Below are 10,356 nucleotides of genomic sequence, written 5' to 3' on the forward strand. Positions count from 1 at the left end.
AATTATTGTATTGATATGTGACTGCTTTTCTTGGTAAGAAACTTCCAAAGTATGTTTGTTGTCCACAGCCCCTCTTGGTATTGTCTTGATAACTGCCAACCAATCAACTTTATCCTTTTGCTTTCTAGGATAAAGTGCATAGTAAACTTGAGTTGCTGTTTTAGAAAATATAAAAGGATCAAACTTGATATAATTTCAAGTTATTTTTAACCTCGACAATCCCATATTGCTTATACACTCTCATCCTGCGCTTAGAAGCATCATACCAAGCATAGCTAAACAAAATTAACCTCTTAATTGGTGGCCTTGGCCACTCCATCTCAAGAATCTCTTTAAGAATACCATAATAATCAGTTGAAGTTTCATCTTGCCCAATGCCACAAACACACACCCCACTATTGTATGTTTTTCTACCCTCACCCTATGTAGAAGTGTGAAATGTGTACCCATTTACCAAATAAATGGACCATGACTTTACCAATCTCAATGGTTCCAATGCTAAGTAATGCAAATAGGGATTTTGTATGTGTTGTGGGTTACTTTGAACCTATAAATGAAAAAAATTTGTAAGATATAATGTCTAAGTAATTACTTTCTCTGAATTCTTAAATTTATTATGTTAATGCTTACATATTCTTGAAACCACCACCAAAAGTCAGTTTCAATTTATTTATCAATTATATCATCACTAAGATTATCATACACTACTTTCAAATGTTGCATATACATGCGGCACCATAAGACACCAGTATATTAGTTTCAAGCTAAATCTAATTATTCTAAAAGCTACTGATCATATATATATATATATATATATATATATATATATATATATATATATATATATATATATATATATATATATATATATAATGTCTACTACTTACTCAAGATATGGTTTCACTTCATCATAATTTAATAGAATATGTAATTGGGCAGCATGCATTTCTCTATCATCTAGCCATCCATCTTTACACTGGCCAGCAGTACGGCGAGGAGGATTGAAGATTGATAGAGTTGGTTGAATTTTATAATTTTCAACCCCATCATCGTTATGACCAACTCTAGTTCGTCAGCATTAGACATGCGGCTCAAAATAATGAGAACAGAAGTAGGATGTCTTTTGAGCCAAGTAAGCTTGACATAAAGATCTTTCACTATATCATTTATTTTTCACTATTCTTTTGATCTTATTGAGGAACCTACAACAAAATTTTAAATGAATTAATTATGTAATTGATAAATGCTAAACTTGATATGAAGACAAACTTGGGTTATTACCTTTCAAATGGATACATCTATCGATATTGAACTGGGCCACCTATTCTAGCTTCATATGACAAATGAATTGGTAGGTGCTCCATAGAGTTAAAGAATCTTGGTAGAAAAATTCACTCTAGTTTGCATAAGATGATAGGAATGTTTTATTTCATTTGTAATAAATAATCCTCTCATAACACCGTTGCATATAAGTCTCTAAAGAATTGATTCAGTTTAGTTATAGGCTTCCATATTGTGTCTGGAAGTGCACCAAAGGTAATTGGAAGAAGACATTCCATAAAAATATGGCAGTCATGACTTTTTATCCCAAATAGCTTCGCATATTTCTTATCAACACATCTAGCTAAATTGAAAGCATAGCCATCTGGCATCTTCAACTCCTCCACCCAAGTACACACTGTTGGGAAATGTGTCCCAAAAAGCCAATCGTCAAGCTGTTGACGGTTGAGCAACCAAGTATTGTAATTGATTTGTTAATAAATAAAATATATTTGGCATCTTCATCATAAGCTTTCATCTTCTAATGAACTCCATTGTTATGATGAAGTCCTTAGGACTATTTAGATTCGATAAAGAGAGGATTTATCGATTAATCCTTAAAACTGTTCACGACCAAATGATAAGCTGTTAATAAGGACGACAGCTTCTATCGAGCATAGATCGCTGTAGGCCATATGGGTTGGTTGTCCTCTTAACCAAGGAGTGTGGAGACACTGGTATGGCATACAGGTGAGATATAAGGGTACATCATCATTGAACGTGACCAACTCCAGAGTATTCTGCTGTCGAGAATGTCTCTGATGGGATATAGGTATAAGTGTCCCTTAGACCTGAGATCGCCTCAGTGACTTGCAAGCAACTCACTGTGCTTTGGTACTGGACTAACTGAATTTCTAATTCAGGGATGGAAGGCTTCTGGGCACAGTCAAGTACTTGCGAAGTCAGAGTGTGATCGAGATGGGATTGACCACTCCAAGAGTTAGAGAAGAATGAGTCGCTGTATTTCAATTTAGCAAAACCTTGGCCAGGGTAATCCATCAGATGGATTTGATATTTTGAAATACAATGTGGACAACCTGATCAGAGTTGACAGTTAAACTCTGGAGTGTCCTATGATCATTTTGGTCAAGGGGATGAATTATATGAAAACTATATCCGCATGGGTTCTAAGGATGTTGTTCTACACATTCGACATATCCGATCGTCGGGTACCATTGCTAGATGGTCACTTCGATTGGTATACAAATTTGTTTCTATACTACCGACTTAGGTTCGGACCTATGAGGTCACACACATTAGAGTTCATGATCCGATCAGATGGTTGATCAACGATTAAGAATCATTCTAGGGTTAAATGATCAATACGATAGACATTTAACCCAGTGCAAGTGTTGCAGGAGGATCTATTAGCAATTCCATTGCTGATTGGCTTAATTTGATTAAGCCAATGGGCTGAGATTAAGTCTAATTTAATATGATTTAATTAGATTTGGTTTGAGCTTGATTGGATCAAGTCCAATTGGTTTATTGGATAAGCCAAGTGCAAGGAAAAACTAGTCCTAGTTCAACTAGGACTTGGGTCAATCTAATTTCTAATTTGATTAGAAAATTAAATCAGATTTAAATCTAATTTAATCTAATTAAATTAGGTTCTTAATTAGGTTAAGACCTATTTTAATTAGGTTGATCTAATTTTGATTTAATTTGATTTGGGAAACCAAATTAAAACAAGTCATAAGACAGAATCCTAGTAAGACTAGGATTCCACCTTGCGCCACATAATCCTTCTCCACGCCCTCTCTCTTTTTCAACGCCAATCTCCACTTATTTTGTGTGACAAAAGCCCTCTCCCAGATCTCTCCCACATTCACAAAAGGTCTCCTCTCTTCTTTCTTACATGGAAAGTGGTTTGGATCAAATCTAAAAGGAATAAGTTTGGATTTCGAATTCTATGAGATAGAGTTTTAGAAATCCAAAACTCTTTCAATTTTGCACCGAATTTATCCAAATTTTTTTTGGAATTTTTGTGGCTTTTAGAGTATATATTGTGCACCCTTTTCTAGTGATCCATGCATGAAAATATGAAGGAGGTGCTCAAGAGTTGGGCGTCCCTTAACTTGCCATGTTTGGATAAGCCTTGACTAGGTGTTTGACCTAGATAAAGACTCTATCATATCTCTCTATATAAGATGAGTTTCTTCATAAAATTTTAGGAGAAGATAGAGATTTGAGAGACCTTTGTTCCATCCAAAAATCAGAGAGAAATAACTTTGGGTAGTGGAGATATAAAAGACACAAGTTTGGATGTCTAGACAGAAAAACGTGAAGAAGAAGAGGGTCTTCTTCTTGGGTTTTTGTTTTCATATCTTTCCTCCCTCCATCTTGAGTTTTCTGAGAGTGTCTCAGATTTGAAACTCCTCCTTCTACTTTTCATCTTTGGAAGAGTCCAAATCAAGAAGAAGGAGGCACCTGATCAACCATCAAAGAAGGATCAGCGCAGTACTAGCATACTGTGCTGATTTTCTGAAGCAGGACTTCTGATCGAGATTCGTGGGCTCGTGTGGATGACTCCTAGAGGTCGGACGTATGTGCGGCTTGCAACATCATCCTCAAGCCCAGATCAGAAAGGTTAGAACATCTAACTTGCAAGGTAATAGATCTGATCTATTGTTTAATACATACATTAGATGTAGTATAGAAACATGTTGACATGATCAACATATAGTTCATGCTATATTTATATATTTTAATTTTTGATTTAATTCTATGTAATAATCATGTAATAAGATCTTAGATCTAAGGATTTTCTGATCTTAAAAAATAAATTTTGATTTATTTTAGTCTTCCACTGTATGATCTTGAAAAAGTTTCAAGATCTAACCCTCTTTTTCAAGATCTAACCCTGAAACCCTAGATCTGGTTCCTACAATTGGTATCAGAGCCTAGGTTCTTTATTACATGATTATTTATATATGCTTAGATTATTTTTAGATTAGATCTAATTTATAATCTGATTATTAAATCTGAAATTAAAATTTTAGATCAATCACAAACTGCAAGGTTGTCCTGCTGTAAGGTTTACCCCTTACAGTGCAAAGGTTGTCCTAGTTTGTGTAGATCTATCTTTAATCATAAATTTATTAGATATGATCTAGATTAAATTTATGATTTATTAGATTTAAAAGATATTTAAATCTGAAATAAAATCTCTTTGTTAATAATTTTTGTGCAAAGAAATTATTTAAAGTTGAAATTGTTTCAATTACATGAACCTGTTTAGATTAGATCTAAAGTAGTTTCATGTTTATTTCACTTGCATCTTGATTATGAATCAAACATGCAATATGGTTGGTAGAATCATATTGTAAAATTGTTTTACAAATATGAAAATTATTTTTTGAAAAGTCAAACCCAACCCTCAGCCCAAAACTTAATTAAGAATTAAGAAGTTGTTTGATTAGGTTCTAGGATTGTGAATTGAAGAACCTAAGACACAAATCATAACACATTGGGTTAATGGGTTAGTGAGAATTAGGTCCATTAATTGGGTTAGACCTATGGTTAGATTGAAGATGGACTTAATTAGAGAATTGACTAAATCTAATCAATTGTTGTCTTAGATTAGGTCAAGGATTCTCTAGATCAATTACAATAGTTGTAGTTGGTCAAGTCCATGTCTTTAACGAGAACCAAATGGACTTGATTCTTGGCTAAGCGGTCTAGCACGAACTGTTAGGTTGATCTAATCGAAACTAATTAAACCAGTTGGTGTCTAAGGTAAACCAGACCGGTGGTTTTTAATTGGGAGCCCGCTTACCTGGTCATTTCTGATGGTGTCTAAGGCAAGCTTTGGCAGACCCTCCCACTGATCGAACTTACCTGGCCTGTTGGTGAAATTATGTTTTGATCGGATCACTTGACTATTCGAGCTGACCCATGTCAGCTAGGTATATCAGTGTGACTGATTTAGGTGCTCCTAGACCAGCCCTGGTCTCCCTTAAGCTGACTTGGTGAAGCCAGTGGGAAGATCATGATAAGCTGGTTCATCTGACCTCATCCTCTAAATTATTTAAATCTTCTAAAATTATTAGGTCCTTAAAATGACAAAGTTATGGAGATAACTGAGTCATAGCCTCCCATTAAGGTGTTTGATAATGAGTCCATTAACTCAATAATCATTGCAGACCCAAAGGCCTGGTGCTTGTTGACTAATGGAATTATCACTCATCATATGATGACTTGGAAGTGTCTCTCTAATGGTGGTTAGGTAAGCCAACCAAAGTTGGGCTTAATCATTCGTTGGTTAGATACACCAAGTATGATCATGTTAATGGTTGGACCTAACCGGATCCTTACAGTGGAGGCCAAAGCCTACTGATTAGGTTTCTGGGGCAAAATTAAAATTACTATAAATTGTTTAGAGAAACAATTGGTTATGAACCTACCCTTAGATGTACATGGGTTGACCAACCAAAGTTGGGCTTGTGTGCAGTCTAAGTGGATTCTAGTACCCGCTAAGGAATTAGGGTAATTCCTCGAGTTGGAGGTAGAGGCTACCAATTCGAATAAAATAGTGAGAGAAACCTTTTGATTAAAGTCCAAATCTTTAGGTTTAATGAATCAATTACTAATTAGGTTATGGTTCTCCTTTGTGCAAATATGGCCACTTCCCTATCGCTCCGATCATTGTTGGACAATGATAAGTTGGTGGGATCCAACTTCGGTAGCTGGTACCGAAAGTTGAAGATAGTCCTGGAGCATGAACGGATCCTATATGTGATAATAGATTCTGCACCTGAGGAGCCAGCTGTCAATGCACGTGGAACAATCAGAGACACTTACCAGAAGTGGCTCAGTGATCGGACCACGATGCGCTGTATCATGCTGGCTATCATGAGTGACGAGTTCAGTCGCAGATTCGAGACGGCTCAGCCAAAGGACAAGCTTCAAGTGTTGGAGGATGCCTTTGGCACACCTGATGTCGTGGAGAGGCACAAGACAAGTTGTGCCATCTTCAATGCCAAAATACGGGATGGTGCCTCTGTCACTGATCATGTATTGTACATGCTCGAGCTGATGGAATGATTGAGAAAGCTCGACTTTTTCTTGCATGAGCAGCTTGAGAAAGATGCAATACTGAACTCGCTGCCCAAGTCTTATCTCCTATTCCTCACTCATTATAGAATGACAAAGCCTGAAGAGAACTACCACGGGTTACTGGGGTTGCTTCAGAACTTTGAGAAGGATCACCAACTTCACAAGGAGTCGGTGAATTTAGTGGGAGGTTCATCTTCTGGTTCTCGACCTTTTAAGAAAAGGAAGAAGAACAAGAAGAAGAAAGTAAAGAATGTGCAAGTTCAGGCTAGGACATCAGTGCAGAGCCAGACCAAAAAGGTCAAGCCTGATAAGAGTCTATTCTACTGGCAAGCACCCTAGATTAGATAGTGTGTCAGATATCTACTTATGGCACTGTAGGCTAGGTCATATAAACAAGAACAGAATAAACAGGTTGACTCAAGAGAGAATCCTCGAAGTTAGTGATTGTGAATCACTTCCAACCTGTGAGTCCTGTCTTCTTGGTAAAATGACCAAGTCACCTTTTACTGGAAAAGGTGAGAGAGCTACTGAGCTCTTGAGCCTAGTACATACTGATGTATGTGGGCCCATGAGCACCAGTGCTAGAGGTGGATATTTCTACTTCATAACTTTCACGGATGACCTATCCCGATATGGATATGTCTATCTGATGAAACATAAGTCGGATTCATTTGAAATGTTCAAACGATTCTGAAGTGAAGTAAAAAAATAAACTGGGAAGAGTATTAAAACTCTTTGATCTGATCGAGGAGGAGAATACCTTTCTAGTGAGTTTCTCACATATCTAGGAGAGAATGAGATTCTCTCCCAATGGACTCCTTCAGGAACACCACAGCATAATGGTGTGTTTGAAAGGAGGAATCGGACTTTGTTAGACATGGTCCGATCCATGATGGGTTTTTGCTAGCTTGCTGATATCCTTCTAGGGATATGCACTCGAATCGGCCTGTTATCTGTTAAATAGGATTCCAAGTAAGTCTGTAATTAAGACTCCATATGAGATATGGACAGGACGTAAGCCAGTACTTTCACACTTTAGGGTCTGGGGGTGCCCGGCCTATGTCAAACGATTAGTCACAGACAAACTTGGACCTAGGTCTGACAAATGCTCATTCATAGGGTACCCCAAAGAGACAAAAAGATATTTTTTCTACCATGCTGATGAACAAAAGGTGTTCGTCAGTCTTAAGGCAATCTTTTTAGAAAAGGAGTTCCTTGGTGAAGGAACCGTTGCCTCTAAGGTTGAACTTGATGAAGTTCAACAGGTAGAAGGACCGACACCAATAGCTGAACTTGAGTCGGATATGATTAGATCAGATCCAGAGCCCAATATACCTGTACCATTAAAGCGATCCGATAGAGTACCGCATCAGCCAGACAGATACTACGGTTTCTTGGTCTGGGATGGTGATCCCATCGAACTTGATGAGAATAATGAGGATCCGATCACCTATATGGATGCTATGCAGAGACCTGATTTCGAGAAATGGCTTGAAGCCATGAAATTCGAAATGGAGTCCATGAAGGTCAACGATGTATGGACATTGGTTGACCCACCTGAAGGGGTTAAACCCATTGGGTGTAAATGGGTCTTCAAAAGGAAGAGGGGCGCAGACGAAAAGGTGGAGACCTATAAAGCCCGTCTGGTTGCCAAGGGGTATCGTCAACGTTATGGTATTGACTATGACGAGATATTTTCCCCTGTGGTAATGCTCAAATCTATTCGGATAATGCTTGCAATAGCTGCCCATCTGGATTATGAGATCTGGCAGATGGATGTAAAGACAGCTTTCTTGAATGGAGAGCTGACTGAAGAGGTGTATATGATACAACCTGAAGGGTTTACATCCACAGATGAGTCCAAGGTGTGCAAGCTTCAGAGATCCATTTATGGACTGAAGCAAGCATCTCGGAGTTGGAACATGCGATTTGATAAGGTGATCAAAACGTATGGCTTCATTAAGAATGGAGAAGAGCCCTGCATCTATAAATAGGCAAATGGTCCAGTTGTGGTATTCCTTGTCTTGTACGTGGATGACATTCTCTTAATCGGGAATGACATCCCCGCACTACAGGGAATAAAAGTTTGGTTGTAATCACAGTTCTCCATGAAGGACTTGGGTGAAGCATCCTACATCCTAGGGATGAAGATCTATAGGGATAGATCTAAAAGGATGGTTGGGTTATCCCAGTCCATGTACATAGACACTGTGCTGAAGAGGTTCAGCATGAAGAATTCCAAGAAGGGCTATCTACCGATAGGCCATGGAATTTTTCTCTCTAAGAAGGATTGTTCGACAACTCCTGAAGAGAGAGAGCGTATGAGTAGAGTCCCATATGCTTCAGCCGTGGGATCTATCATGTACGCCATGACATGTACAAGACCAGATGTGGCATACTCACTAGGAGTAGTGAGTAGATACCAATCTGATCCTGGAGAAAATCACTGGAAAGTGGTTAAAGCCATCTTTAAGTATTTGAGAAATACTAAGGACCAATGGTTGGTTTATGGCGAGTCAGATCTGAAACTTGTGGGGTTCACAGACTCCAGCTTCCAATCTGACCATGATGACAGCAGGAGCGTGTCGGGTTATATCTTTACTCTGAATGGTGGAGCCATCTGCTGGAAGAGTTCCAAGCAGCATACTGTGGCAGACTCTGTTTGTGAAGCGGAGTATATCGCAGCATCAGATGACGCGAAGGAAGCTGTGTGGCTGAGAAAATTCATCAACGAGCTCGGAGTAGCACCCTCCCTCGATGGTCCAGTCCTGCTCTACCGCGACAGCACTGGTGCCATAGCTCAGGTGAAGGAACCCAAAGCACATCAGCGGATGAAGCACATCTTGCATCGCTTCCACCTGGTCTGGGAGATCGTGGATCGAGGTGACGTCGACCTTCAGAAGATCGACGGAAAAGAGAACCTAGCCGACCCCTTCACTAAAGCCCTGGCAATAAAGGAGTTCGACAACCACAAGTTGAAGATGGGTATTAGATACTGTGCCGAGTGGCTTTAGGACAAGTGGGAGTTGTTGGGAAATGTGTCCCAAAAAGCCAATCGTTAAGCTGTTGACGGTTGAGCAACCAAGTATTGTAATTGATTTGTTAATAAATAAAATATATTTGGCATCTTCATCATAAGATTTCATCTTCTAATGAACTCCGTTGTTATGATGAAGTCCTTAGGACTATTTAGATTCGATAAAGAGAGGATTTATCGATTAGTCCTTAAAACTATTCACGACCAAATGATAAGCTGTTAATAAGGACGACAGCTTCTATCGAGCATAGGTTGCTGTAGGCCATATGGGTTGGTTGTCCTCTTAACCAAGGAGTGTGGAGACACTGGTATGGCATACAGGTGAGATGTAAGGGTACATCGTCATTGAACGTGACCAACTCTAGTGTATTCTGCTGTCGAGAATGTCTCTGATGGGATATAGGTATAAGTGTCTCTTAGACCTGAGATCGCCTCAGTGACTTGCAAGCAACTCACTGTGCTTTGGTACTGAACTAACTGAATTTCTAATTCAGGGACGGAAGGCTTCTGGGCACAGTCAAGTACTTGCGAAGTCAGAGTGTGATCGAGATGGGATTGACCACTCCAAGAGTTGGAGAAGAATGAGTCGCTGTATTTCAATTTAGCAAAACCTTGGCCAGGGTAATCCATCAGATGGATTTGATATTTTGAAATACAATGTGGACAACCTAATCAGAGTTGACAGTTAAACTCTGGGGTGTCCTATGATCATTTTGGTCAAGGGGATGAATTATATGAAAACTATATCCGCATGGGTTCTAAGGATGTTGTTCTACACATTCGACCTATCCGATCGTCGGGTACCATTGCTAGATGGTCACTTCGATTGGTATAAAAATTTATTCCTATACTACCGGCTTAGGTTCGGACCTATGAGGTCACACACATTAGAGTTCATGATCCGATCAGATGGTTGATCAACGATTAAGAATCGTTCTAGG

The 10,356-nt window shown here is 38.8% G+C and overlaps 1 pseudogene; it reads right to left on the bottom strand.

Moving 5' to 3' along the window:
- Window positions 1-1,277: 1,277 nt before the first annotated feature.
- The window catches only part of LOC140855973 (uncharacterized), a 23,287-nt pseudogene continuing 14,208 nt past the window's right edge, over window positions 1,278-10,356 (bottom strand).

This window comes from Elaeis guineensis, chromosome 1 (assembly GCF_000442705.2).
Source record: "Elaeis guineensis isolate ETL-2024a chromosome 1, EG11, whole genome shotgun sequence".
Classification (NCBI taxonomy): domain Eukaryota; kingdom Viridiplantae; phylum Streptophyta; class Magnoliopsida; order Arecales; family Arecaceae; genus Elaeis; species Elaeis guineensis.